This window comes from Rhinolophus sinicus, chromosome 16 (assembly GCF_057876585.1).
Source record: "Rhinolophus sinicus isolate RSI-liver-muscle chromosome 16, RSI-T2T, whole genome shotgun sequence".
In the NCBI taxonomy this organism is placed as follows: domain Eukaryota; kingdom Metazoa; phylum Chordata; class Mammalia; order Chiroptera; family Rhinolophidae; genus Rhinolophus; species Rhinolophus sinicus.
In genome coordinates, this window is record NC_142516.1 from 47673577 (window position 1) to 47687641 (window position 14065).

Sequence of the window (14065 nt, forward strand, 5' to 3'; positions counted from 1 at the left end):
CTTTCAAGTTTGTCAGAGATTCAATTGTTTAAACTTAAGATCTCTATCATGGGACAGGGTGTTTTGACAGACCAGGTGATTTTTTTTTTTTAACATAGGATCCTTCCTTTGGCACTCCTTTTTCTTGGACTTTCTCTGAGGGATTTTGCAGGGAAACTAGACCAAACATTATCTTTGTTTATCGCAGGGGAGCCAGCCATGGCTCCTTCCCAATCCTGTCTCCTTTTTTCTATTTCAAAGAATAATTATCCAAAGTCTTGGAAGCACCTTGATATAGTCCCGTAGTGACCTATAGGCAAACATGACAGACTGCATTTTCCAAAAACAGTCACAAGAAAATTTCCAGTCCCACATTCTTCTAGAACCTAGCCTCTCTCCAGATTCTATTTAGTCTCCCCGTGAACTTGAGTGGGACTTAAGACTGCTTCAATGAATAGAAGGTGGTAGAAGTAATGACGCGTGACTTATGAAGCTAGGTCCTGAAAGGGGAGAGTGTTTCCTCCTGGCTCTCTGTCTTGGAATGTTTGCCTTTAGAACTCAGTTGCCATGTTGTGAGGAAGCTCACCAACCACATGGGAAAATTGAAGTGGAGAAGAACTGGGACTCTGGCCAACAGCCAGCATCATGGGCTAGACATGGCTGTGAATGAGCCTTCAGACGATTCCAGGTCCCAGCTTTCAAGACCTGCAGCAGAGGCCCCAGACATTGTGGAACATAGACAAGCTGTCCCTGCTGCACCCTATCAATATTCCTGACCCAGGGAATCCATGAGCATTATAAATGGCTATTCCCACCATTCAAGGTTAGGGTAATTGATTAGACAGCAGTGGTCACTAGAACAGAAAACCACGCATGAAATGCGTCCGTTCATTACACTGGCATCTGCAGACTTCTACGCATCCTCACTGTGTCACAGGAGTAAGGCACTGACATTGGAGGGACAACCACAGGAACGGTTCTGCTGCCACAGCCAGCTCAGCCATGAAGGAAGCAAAGAAATGGAAAATGGGAAGAGACTTGCCAAAGCATAAGAATGACTGGGAATTAACTGTATAATGTATGGAATGTAATTTGCCCAACACTGACAATTTGTAACCCTTATGTTGTATCTGCTAAGAACTCTATTTTTGGCATTTTATAATCCTCCCTGCTTTTTTTTAAGAAAGAAGAAATGTGGGGAATGGGGCTTTGAAACAGTACATTCTCCTGGGCCTTATCATCTCCAGCTTTCTGGTTTCCTTCAAGGCCTCTTTCCAGTTCAAACACCTCCACTCCTTACTACTTAACTTTCTAAAATCAGAATTTATGGAAGTTAATGAGCTGAATATCCAATAGTAGTGGCATCATCAGCCCCCCCCAATAATCTCAAATCAGCATAATTATTATCGATATTGTTCTCATCATAATCTTTGATATGATCAAATGATTCTTAATCTTATAAAAATTGTAACTGCAAACCACTTCAGAATACTCTGCTGCTTTTATGCATTTATAGTTATCTCACTCTAGGTTCCCCCCAAGCAGAGCCCAAGACACAGACCTCTGTGCAGGAAGTCTATATGGGAGGTGATGCCAGGGAGCCAGAAGGAGACCTGGAAGGTGGGAAAACCAATATGAGGGAGTATTTTTGAGCTTGCTACTCTAGACAGTGAAGCACGGTTCCATGGGACCTCTGTTCTAGGCCACTGTTAGCATCCGTTGGGCACTGATAGAGCTATGTATTTCCAAACACTCATTTCATTGCCACCACCACACTGTGAGGTGGGTTTTACTAACCCCCCATTTTACAGATGACAAAGCTGAGGCTCAAAAAACTTAAACTGCCCAACGCTACAGAACTAAGCTGAGATGGAGCCCTTCCCTCTGACTTCAAAATCTTGTGGCCACTTTATAACATCATCTACAGTGCAAAGAGGGCAGTTTCAGTAGTTTTTCTCAGACGCCCTTGGAGAAAACAAAAATTCGCATTTGCAAAAAAAGAAAAAAGAAAAAGGAAAGAAAGAAAGAAAAAAGAAAAAATCCTTTTGGCCTCAAATAAAAAGCCTCTGAGGGAAAAAGTCCCCAAAAGTACAATAGAAAACTAACTGTTTGGCCAACTTCAACCCAGGGCTCCCAGCTGGAAGCCTGGCTGAGAAGGAACATTCTCTGAGACCCTTGATAAGCTTCTCCAGCCCATATTATTTGTGTGATTATGCAGCTGACAAGACTTCACAGAAACACATGGAACCGCAAAACCACACACCAATGGCAAACCTAGGAGCAGAGAGCAAAACTGAGTTGTAGGTCTTTTAAAGAAGACTTGGCAGAGAACAGAGTTCCTCACGGCCCCTTTGCTCTCCCCGCCTGCATCCGTCAGAGCGCTATTCTTAGCTGGAGGTATCTCAGTTGTCGCTGAACTCTCAACTGGCTGAATAATTACAGTGGCCCAGAATAGCACATTGGAAGCGGGAAGAGCAAGCCAGCAGGCGCTGCTAAATTGTTAAGTGAAACTGGGCGGATAGGAGCAAGATTCCATGAACACTGAGGATCCCAGAGCCCGCCTGTAACAGGCCTTGCTTTTTACTTAGGGAAAAAGCCAGAATAGCCTGTTTTGTTGCAAAAATAATGCTGCAGAGGAAGAGAAGCAAATGCAAAGTACAGAGTTGTTATAGGACAAAAAAATATATGTTTTTATCCATGTGTTGCCTTTGTTCATTTGCCAGATTGAAAAAAAAAATAGAAATAGCTTTGTTGCCTGGTGGTTATAAAATAAATATATTCTCATTGTAAAGAAATTCAGATATAAAGTATAAAAAAGAAAGTGAAAATCACCAAGAATGCCATTATCCAAAGCTCAGAGATACAAACACTATTTACTTTTTGGTGTTTTTCTGTATGCAACAACTGGGATTTGGTACACAGAACTGTCTCCTCTCCTCTATGACAAGTTCCCCCACGCTGTCTTTGGGATATATTCTCTCCCCTTAGTTTTCATCTCGGTGGTTTAGGGATTGCCTCACTCTCAGCTCTACTGCTGGGTACTCAATAGCTCATGCTAACCGTTATGAAAGTCCATCACCCTAGCCAAGGAATTTGGTTCAGGAATGACCACGTGACCCAACACAGTCCAATTCCACTAAAGTTCACGTCATTTTCTGGGACATTGAAAGAAAGAGGCTCTCTGCTTCTTACCAGACCTGAGTGAGGAACCATGTAGCCCTACGAACTGTTGGCAGCCACTTAGGAATCATGAGAAATAAAGCCACTCCATAGAATGCAGAAGAAAGAGGCAGAGAGAAACCAGACCCTTTGGGACAGTACTGAGCCCCTGGAAATCTGCCTTTTCACATACAGAGTCAGTAACTCATTTTATTATTAAGTCAGCTTTGAGTCGGGTTATCAGTTACTAGCTCAGGGGTTCCTGGAATCAACGCTGTGGCTACTGAGGGGCGATTGTAGTTAAGTTTGGGGGAGTCAATAGTTGTATGCAGATTTTGAATGGGCAGGGCTTTGGCGCCCCTAACCCTTGAGTTGTTCAAGGGTCAACTGTATATGCCAGGTCGTGGTAAGTGCTCACCCATGTTATAACCTCACAATCAACCCTTTGGGATAGGTGCAATTTTTATACTTAGCTTATAGATGAGGAAACTGAGGTGATAACAAAGAGTTACAGAATTAGCCAAAGGCCACATAATCAGTCATTATCAGAGAGGGATTCAACCACAGGCCGTCTGCTCAGAGGCCAACATTTTCAATCCCTGTGTTTTGTTAATTCATTGCCTTCAGAGGAATTCTCCTCCCTACGCTTTGTAGAGAAGAAAGGAAGCTCACATGTGTTAATGGTCGGGTCGGGCTAATATTTCTGTAGTACCTGCACTGGGCCGGTCACTTACATCGATTCCTCATTTAATTCTCACAACCATACTTGGCAAGAAGAACTACTGCTATCTCCCATTTTACAGATGAGGAGCCTGAGGCTCAGGAAGGTTAGGCAACTTAGCCCAGGTCACAGGACCAGTGAGTAACTGCAGCCAGATCAGCTGAGATGTCAATCCTTGCTCTGAGCCGAGGATGGAGGTGACTAGCTCTATCTGAGCCACTCGGGCTCTCTCACGGGACCCTTTCCCTCAGTTAGCTCAATCATCTGAGCAGCAGATAAGAAAGTGATGGATAGGGAGAAGGCACTTGCCTCCCCTTCCTGTCCCACAGAACGAGCACTGCCATCCTTCCACGTGACCCCCTTTCTACCCAGTTATTCCAATTGCAGAAGACTGTAGAGTTGGTTTCCTTTCCACTCTTGTCATGGGCATAGCTACTGATGGCTAAGTAATGCCTAATTTATGAGATATTAATTAATTTAGGCCTGAACAGGAACATAGGCACTGGAACACAAGTCTTGCAACTGGACCTACTACTACTTTCTAATCTGCTGTTAATGTACTAGACATTATGTGTCTTTAGAAAATTCTTCAGAATGCATTTCCCCAGACCGGGTCCACAATCCTGACCTTTGCAATCATCTTGCTAACAAAGATGGATGACCATCCCTCAGAAATCCTGTTGGGTCCTTATTCAGCTGTTCAGGGAGGTAATTTTCTAAGTTACAAAAATATATCTGCCACCTTTCCCCAAATCTCTAGGTCTTATTCCAACCGATTCAAACCGTAATAGCCACAGAGAAAAGGACTGAAAAAGATATGCTCCTTAGTTTCCTTTCGAGCCAGGTGAAATTTCTGGCCCGTGATGGAGAGTAAGTTGCAAACCTGCCAGAGTTCCTCCTGCAGGTTCCGAATGCTGGCTTCCCTGGCAGCTGTGTGGATGCCACACACGGCTTGGTTCTGGGAGGGGAATGGGGACGCAGGGAAAGGTGAGCAAGGTTTGCAAACCCCATGACCTCAGTGATCACAAAGGCCCTGTTGGTAAGTGATGCTGGGTGAGTGCTGTCTGTCTGAGGCAGCAGCCACCCAGCTCCAGCCTACAGTTGTCATCCAAAGGTATGGGTCCAGAACCGCCAAATCTATCATTTTTTTAAAGAAAAGCCCCAATTCTGCACTTGTATGTAAAATCTGCCAAGGTTTTAAATAAATAAAAAATGTCATTGCCCTGTGCAGGCCAAACGAAACACATTTGTGAAATAGATTAGTTCCATGGATTCTAGCAATTTGCAGGCTCAGTTCTAAAGTGCTATTTTGTTTGTTGGTTTGTTTCAGGTGTACAAAACAACACAGTGACTAATAAGTCTATTACCCAGCTGACACTGTACATAGCTACGACAATATTATTGACCGTATTCCCTATGCTGTACTTTACATCCCTGTGACTATTCTGTAACTACCAATTTGTACTTCTTAATCTCTTCTCCTTTCTCACTCAGCCCCCAACCCCCTTCCCATCTAGTAGCCATCAATTTGTTCTCTGTACATCTGACTCTGTTTCTGTTTTGTTTGTTCATTTATTTTGTTCTTTAGATTCCTGTCATGTGGGGGACCCTGCTCGCTGCGCCATTTGTCATGCGGGGAGGCCTGCGGGGTCTCTGCTCCCGCTCCCCATACAAGAACGCAGGATATGGTGAGGCCAAAAAGGAACACCCACGGAGCCATAGGTAGGGGAGTCATACCACTTTATTCTCTCTGGCGGCACTATACTCTCACTGGAGGCTGGATACACACTGTCCGCAAACCGCCATCCACGCTTGCCAGCCCAGCTGCCATCTCCTTGCTAGCCCCATCCTTCTTCTCTTTCTCTTCCTTTCTCTAGCGTAGCCACAGCAGTTATATTGTGGCCAATGGCTCACTGGTTACAGCTGACGGCCAACTAGCCACAGCTGATGGCCATGCAATCACAGTTGGCCATTTACTACCTGAGCCAGCACCTGTCTATGTGAGGCCGAGAGCCTGGAAACTACTCTCTGGGGCTCCGCCCCCACACTCCACCCCTACAGGCTCTCGCCTCACAATCTACGCGACAAGCGTCTTCCGCGAGGGGACCTGTGCGAGGAGCCTGGGGGTGAATGCAATATCCTGGACACAGCCAGGCTCTCTGGGCACAGCCAGGGTTTCTCAGGGCACCACCAGTGCTTCTGGGCACGGCCAGACTTCCTGGACTTCTTAGGGTACCACCTGTCTTCCCGGACACAGCCAGGATTTCTCAGGGCACCACCAGTACTCCTGGGCACTGCCAGACTTCCTGGACTTCTTAGGGTACCACCTGTCTTCCCGGACACAGCCAGGGTTTCTCAGGGCACCACCAGTACTCCTGGGCACAGCCAGACTTCCTGGACTTCTTAGGGTACCACCTGTCTTCCCGGACACAGCCAGGGTTTCTCAGGGCACCACCAGTACTCCTGGGCACTGCCAGACTTCCTGGACTTCTTAGGGTACCACCTGTCTTCCCGGACACAGCCAGGGTTTCTCAGGGCACCACCAGTACTCCTGGGCACAGCCAGACTTCCTGGACTTCTTAGGGTACCACCTGTCTTCCCGGACACAGCCAGGGTTTCTCAGGGCACCACCAGTACTCCTGGGCACAGCCAGACTTCCTGGACTTCTTAGGGTACCACTAGTTTCCCCGGGCACAGCTAGAATTTCTCAGGGCGCTGCCACTTTCTCTGGGAACAGCCACACTTCCTGGACACAGCCAGGGCTTTCAGGGCACTGCCACTCTCTGTGGGCACAGCCACACTTCCTGGACACAGCCAGGGCTCTCAGGGCACTGCCACAGCCACACTTCCTGGACACAGCCAGGGCTTTCAGGGCACTGCCACTCTCTGTGGGCACAACCACACTTCCTGGACACAGCCAGGGCTCTCAGGGCACTGCCACTCTCTCTGGGAACAGCCCGACTTCCTGGGCACAGCCAGGGTACCTTCAGGGCTCAGCCAGACTTCCTGGACTCAGCCAGGGCTCTCAGGGCACTGCCACTCTCTCTGGGAACAGCCCGACTTCCTGGGCACAGCCAGGGTATCTTCAGGGCTCAGCCAAACTTCCTGGACACAGCCAGGGCTCTACTCTCTCTGTGCCTCTCAGGGTACCCTGCTGGAACAACAGCGACTCACAACCAAGGTGCTTACATATTCTCAATGGCGGCCAGTCAAGAGACAAAAGCAAATATCCCCCAGTTCCACTAACAACAGTTCCCAAACAAACAGTCAAGCGGTCCATTAAATTAGGGATGGAAGGCAATTCCCCATAGTCCATAGTCATTCACCAGGGCTGTCCTGGGGGTGAGGGATGACCTTGACCTCACCCTCATCTCCCACGGAGGACTCAGCAAGCGTTACCTCCTGGGACTATAAGTCCTGCATCCGGGCTGCCTGAGCAGGAACTTCCCTGCCCACAGGGCTGCAACGACCTTCGCTTTCTCTGGCCTGTGCTGGTTGGGGAACCGTCCACATCTTTCCACCTCTCCGCGGGGCTCCATCTCTGCAGCAGCTGCATGGCTTTTCCTGTGCTGGTGGGAGAACCGTCCACATCTTTCCACCTCTCCACGGGGCTCCATCTCTCCAGCAGCTGCATGGCTTTTCCTGTGCTGGTGGGAGAACCGTCCACGTCCTCCCACCCCTCCACGAGGGTCCAGCTCTCCGGCAGCTGCTCCTCCTGGTCTTCCTCAGACTGAGTGTTCATACACACAAACTGCTCCACCGTCCTTTGGAGAGCTTTGGCCGGCACCATATCCTGCCGACTACGCCATGTGTCATGTGGGGGACCCTGCTCGCTGCGCCATTTGTCATGCGGGGAGGCCTGCGGGGTCTCTGCTCCCGCTCCCCATACAAGAACGCAGGATATGGTGAGGCCAAAAAGGAACACCCACGGAGCCATAGGTAGGGGAGTCATACCACTTTATTCTCTCTGGCGGCACTATACTCTCACTGGAGGCTGGATACACACTGTCCGCAAACCGCCATCCACGCTTGCCAGCCCAGCCGCCATCTTCTTGCTAGCCCCATCCTTCTTCTCTTTCTCTTCCTTTCTCTAGCGTAGCCACAGCAGTTATATTGTGGCCAATGGCTCACTGGTTACAGCTGACGGCCAACTAGCCACAGCTGATGGCCATGCAATCACAGTTGGCCATTTACTACCTGAGCCAGCACCTGTCTATGTGAGGCCGAGAGCCTGGAAACTACTCTCTGGGGCTCCGCCCCCACAATTCCACATATAAGTGAGATCACACGGTATTTGTCTTTCTCAGTCTGACGTATTTCACTTAGCGTAAAGTGCTTTTTTAAACTGTAAACAGAAAAGGATACAACATGATCAATAAACTACTTTGAGAGATCCTCTAGACGGGACTTCTAGACAGACAGCGAGGAAGACTGGACTTGAAGCAGAAAACTTTGTTTTGAATTTAAACCACACTTCTGATCCATTAGCTGAAGGATTCTGAGTAAGTTGCATAACTATGTTATGGGTTACTCATAAAAGTGATGTAGGCACACCTGCCATTTTTACTAGCAGGGCTGTTACAAGGAACAAACTGGACGATCAAGTCAGGAAATTCTCATGCAAATAGAAGGCAGAGAAGCGGCCACATTCAGCACTTAGTGCTTGTGTTTCTCTGCACACAGACACACTCAATAAATATTTTTAGTTGACTTAGCTTGCCAACTTGCCTGCTATAATCCAAATTTAGAGAATTAATCTTTTTAATGATCTACAAAATAGTATGTGTGACTGTTAAGCATAATAAGTCATGTGCAAATGAGTGATTAGTGCAAAAACTATTGATCAAAGTTTTCAGACTTAGTGAAATTACATGATAATGAATAGATTTCTGTCTGGTAGAGATACAAATAATTTCTGGCTGGTGGGAAAGATATCTGCAAAGGTTGTCATTTACTCTTCTGTAGGATATGAACCAGTTTTATATTTAATTCAGAATTTTTATTCTAATATTCCTTAATTAATTGCTTCTATGTACCTGGTTCCTCAAATGCTCTTCAAACAAGCATTAACATCTTACTGGCTCCTTCAGTAAGTAATGGGCTGAATCAAATTGTTGACATGTGCTCCTTTTATATTTGTATGAGAATCATAATTTTATCCTTTTGCAAATTATACTTTAATATTAACCTGTCTTTCTCTAGCCAAACTAAATTCTTAGCAGTTTTTCTCAACTTGTTTTACTAACCTTCTCCAGTTTCTAGCAGTGGTATCAATGTTGAAGTTTAAACAGGGCACAATGTCAGAAAATCATATGTCATTGACCAGCTTTTGTGATAAAAGACAGACATTACATTTCAATGTATGTCTCCTTTCATTCATTCATTCCATTTTTTACAACAAACATGCCTGGAATACATGCAGGACACTGAAGAGGATAAAAAGATAAGTAACAGACACACACACACACACACACACACACACACACACACACACTCCTTTTAAGGAAACTCAGAAGTGAGTGGGGACAAGAGCTGCACATTGATAACTAGAATACCAGTGGATACAGACCGAGGGCGGGGGAAGCTTTCTGAAGGAGTCAGTGTGAAACTTGACAGGGACCATCAAAGAAGGCCTGACAGAGAATGTGACACATTAGCTGGACCTGGAAGAGTGACTAGGATTTTGAAAGATGGTGAAGAAAAGGGAAGGGTATTCCCAGTGGCGGGAATAACGGAGAATTCAAGAAAGGTATTGGGGACAAGTTGCCCTGTGAAATTAGAACATACATGGACTTTGCAGAAGAGAGTTACCTGAAAAAGGATTTGGAGATCCGTTGCTGCATAACAAACTATCCCAAAAGTCAATGGCTTAACACAACACTTGCTTATCATTTCTCATACATTTACTGACCTAGGCTCAACTGGGCTAGAATGTTTCTGCTCCACATCCTCTCTCATCCTGCTCAGGGGACAGCAGGTGGCCTGAGGAGTTTCCTTTCATGGGATGGCAGAGGTGCAAGAGAACAAGTCACATTGTCAACCCAGAGCCAAGCATTGAGGAAATAGATGCACACTCTTTAGTGGAAGGAACAGTAAAATCACATAAAAGCCAATGATGCATTCATCCTATCACAGGGACAGTAGAAAAACCTTGATTGCCGTGATAAAGAATTACACTTTGTTGCTAACAGACTAGATCTTAATTGCTTTCACCACAAAAAAGAAACGATAATTTCGTGATATGATACAGAGGTTAGCTAAAGCCAATGTGGTAATCATATTGCAAGATATAAAGGTTACAAATCAACACATTGTATACCTTAAATTTATACAATGTTATGTACCAATTGTATCTCAATAAAACAATACAAGAGTTAAACTTTGTTCTAGGCAAGAGGAAGTCATCACTGTCTTTTTAAGCAGAAGAGATTGTTCTCAGATCAATGTTAGATGATTCTGCCTGCTACCTGGGTGGAAGATTAGAGAGTTTACAACCGTCTGCCTAGGATAGTGGCTGTGGGAAAAGGGACAGAGGGACAAATTAAAAATAGTTTTTCAGTAGAATAAAGTAGGTCGTCATTTGGAGGAAGAATAAGAAAATCAAAGACATCAGTCAGGTTTCTAAATTGGCATGGTAAAATTATTGATAGCTATAACAGAAGCTACTTTTACTGAGCACTTATTTTGCGCCAGTTACTATTACAAATATTTTATGCACACCATTCTATTAAAGTGCCACCAAAAAACGTATGACATAGTGTTAGTTAGTTTTCTACCTCTATTTTATAAATAAAAAAACAAAACAAAAAACAAACAAACAAACAAACAAAACCGGAAGCTTAAATAATTTGAGTAACTTGCCAAAGGTTCAAAGCTAACTGAAAAAAGTGGGGTTTGAAAGTAAAATTGCTTTGATTCCACAATCTGAGCTCATCATCCCTCGGCGCTGCCCTGGCAGGACAGGGATAACAAGGAAACCAGCTCCTTTAGTTCCAAGGGAAGAACTAACATTGGATTTGGGGAAAGGACTACATTAGTGACTTTTATATTCTGGCCCAATATACTATTTTTAAGTGATAAACGCCAGTAGTGCATTTGTTGGTGCAAAACATCATTTTGATGTTTTTAAATACTTGATATTTTAATCATTTACATTTTTTGACCCAAAGGTGCATTCATTTGGAAAGCATTCAGAATCTGTCCCTCTTGTTTCAAACCCTCCCCAAGTATCTTGCAAAGGTTGCCATTTCCTGTGTTTCTAATGAGGTTTATGTGTACCCATCAGTACTGCTTTCTGTAGGTCCTTTGGGTGCTTCTATATTTCCTACGCTTCCTAATGGAGTTGTTTTACAATGGCTGGTTGGGGGCAGCTGAAGAGGAAGGAGCATGCATGTGGGTGGGGGATTAGAGAAGGAGAAGGACAGGGTGTTGGGAAGTTTCTGGCTCAGCCAGCCCCTCCCCCTCGTTTTTTCCAGTTCCTCCTTCTCTCCACTCCTCTTTTCTTTTATCCTCAGAGACAGATCTACTCTCAGAAGTTCAACTCATCTCTCACAGGATGATTTCTATCAGTCAGGATCTTACCCGATCATCCTTCCTAGAGAGACTCATGCTCAGAAGAACCGAGGAACCATGTTTTCTGGCCCTCTCAGCGGTGAAATAGCATCTGAGGACAATGTGGGAGCAGTGAAACCACAGCTCCCTTTTTATTGCATAAAATATATACCAAAATAGTGCTATTGCCATGCAGTCACGAGTTTGGGGAATGTAAACTGTGCCGATTTTACATTGTGCCAATTTGACATCTTTGGTTATGTAAATTTCTTTTCAATCTCACGTCTTTCAGTGAATATTATTTTTAAATGTCAAAAATTTATTTTTATTGGGATCTCTCAACTGTAGTATTTGAATCCTTATTCTTCTTGTTTTCTCTCAATTTTTAAGTCTTTTCTACTTGTTAAAATTTACTCTTCTTTATTTAAAACAAAATATAAATATATAATATGTGCATATGTAAAGTATGTAAACATACCATATAAAGTCTATGCATGTGTCAATATATGTAATTCTCCCTTCTTCTGGTTCATACCTCCCTTCGTTCGTTCGTACTTTGACACTGGACAAAAGTACAGTTGCAAGGGTGGCTTACGAGGTAAAGGGGGTGGGATATTGTGATGGTTAATTTTTTGTGTCAGTTTGGCTGGGGGGAGCCAAGCGGACCAGATTATTTGGTTAAATGTTATTCTGGATGTTTCTGGAAGGGTGTTTTGGGGATGAGATTAACATTTAAATCCGTGGATTTTGAGTAAAGCAGACTGCCCTCCCAATGGGGGTGAGCCTTGTCCAATCAGTTAAAGGCCTGAATATAGAACAAAGACTGACCTTCCCTGAGCAAAGCAGGAATTCTGCCAGGAGACAGCATTTACACTCAGACTGCAAGTCTTCTCTGGGTCTCTAGTCCACAGGCCTTCCTTGCAGGTTTTGTATTTACCAAGCCTCCACAATCATGCAAGCCAACTCCTTAAAATCTCTCTCTCTCTCTCTCTCTCTCTCTCTCTCTCTCTCTCTGTATGTATACATCTGTTGGTTGTTTTTCTGGAAAACCGTAACTAATACAGGTATGGAAGCTTCCCCAGCCCCGCCCCCCTCCACTTGCCCTAGAAAATAAGCCTCTAGTTTTTCTCCTGTCTCTCCTGGCCTATGACCCTATGCAGATAAACCTCTCACCTGGAGGACTCAGTAGATTCACAGCCCAATCAGCATCGAGGCTCCTCTCCCCAGGTCTTGGACCCCTGGGGGTTCCAGTCTTTCAACGGCCATGCACATTTCTCTTCTTGAAGAAGTGGGGTGAGGGCACCCTCAACCCGACCAACACAGGCAGGCAGGCCGGCAGGCCGGCCGGCAGGCAGGCAGGCGGACAGGAGGGCAGGCTAGCACACACGCACGCACGCGCAGAACTGCCCTCAAAGCCTGAAGCCAACTGGTGAACAAATAGCCCAGCTCCCAGCTGCCTGGCTGGGAAAACTGGGAGGCACATTTTATCCCATTCACCTGCTCACCTGCGTTTCTTGGGGAGATTAAGTCTGGTCTCCCACTGCAGAGTTTCCTTGTATTCCCCAAATGACTTACATTCAAAGCCTGGTCTTGGGGTTTGCTACCCAAATTTAAACCCAGCCCAGCCCCCAAATTACTGCTGTTCATTCACCAAACAAAATTGGGGTTGACAGAAACAGTAAAGTGAAGGATGGACGGAAAGTTATGCAACACTTCTCTGCTTGCGAAGTATGACTACAATGCAGACTCCAGACTTCTCGGGAGAGAGGGTGGAGGGAGGGAGGGTGGAGGACGTAGCCCAGAGACCCGCTGAGAGTGCAAAATTTCAAATGTACAATGTTTTACAAATTAGTGGGAGGTTTGCATTCTGCTGTATGAGCTACTCTTCCGCCTCAAAATCTTTGAGTAAAAAGGATTTTCCAGAATTGTGGGTACATGTTTACCTTGGGGCTTCATTCCTGTCATAACGCTATTTGGGAAGTGTTGACCCTAGATATTCCAGAACTGCTCCCTAGATTAGGTCACAGTGCAGAGTGGCGATTCTATACTGCAGCTTTGGGTGTTTTCTCCAGAACTTTCACTGAGTGGCCCTTCACTGAGTGGAACTGCCCTACATGAAAGAACACAGTAAGAGACCTCCAAAATCACCTTTGCAAGTAAGTGGCCATGATTGCATGATGCAACCTAAGACCTCACAGGACAAACAGAATGAGAAAGGGGAGAAAATGCCCAACAATTTTCCCCTTGGGGACATCCTCAATCAGATCGCGTCTGTCAAATCTTGTGCCCCACACTGGCCTCCGAACAGCAGGCGCCCGGACGGAGAGCAGTGACTACCACCCTCACCGGCTTTGGCTTCCTTATTTTGTTATTTTTCCCTTTCCTCATATGCCTAGCTCCTATTTTTTCCTTAATTGTACTACACATACATTGTAGGCAGCCTGAAATCCTTCCCTGAACAAAGCAGAATATGAATGAGAAGTGGGGGGACAGAGACTGGTGGTCTCTCCGGCACTCTGTGGGGACATTGTGCACCACTTGAGGTATCACAAAAAGGTGCTGGATCCAGATGACAGCCCAGCTCCTGCTGAAAAGCCTCCTCTCCTTCCCTCCCTGCGTTTGCAAAAGGTCTCATTCCTGTATTCGAAGGACATA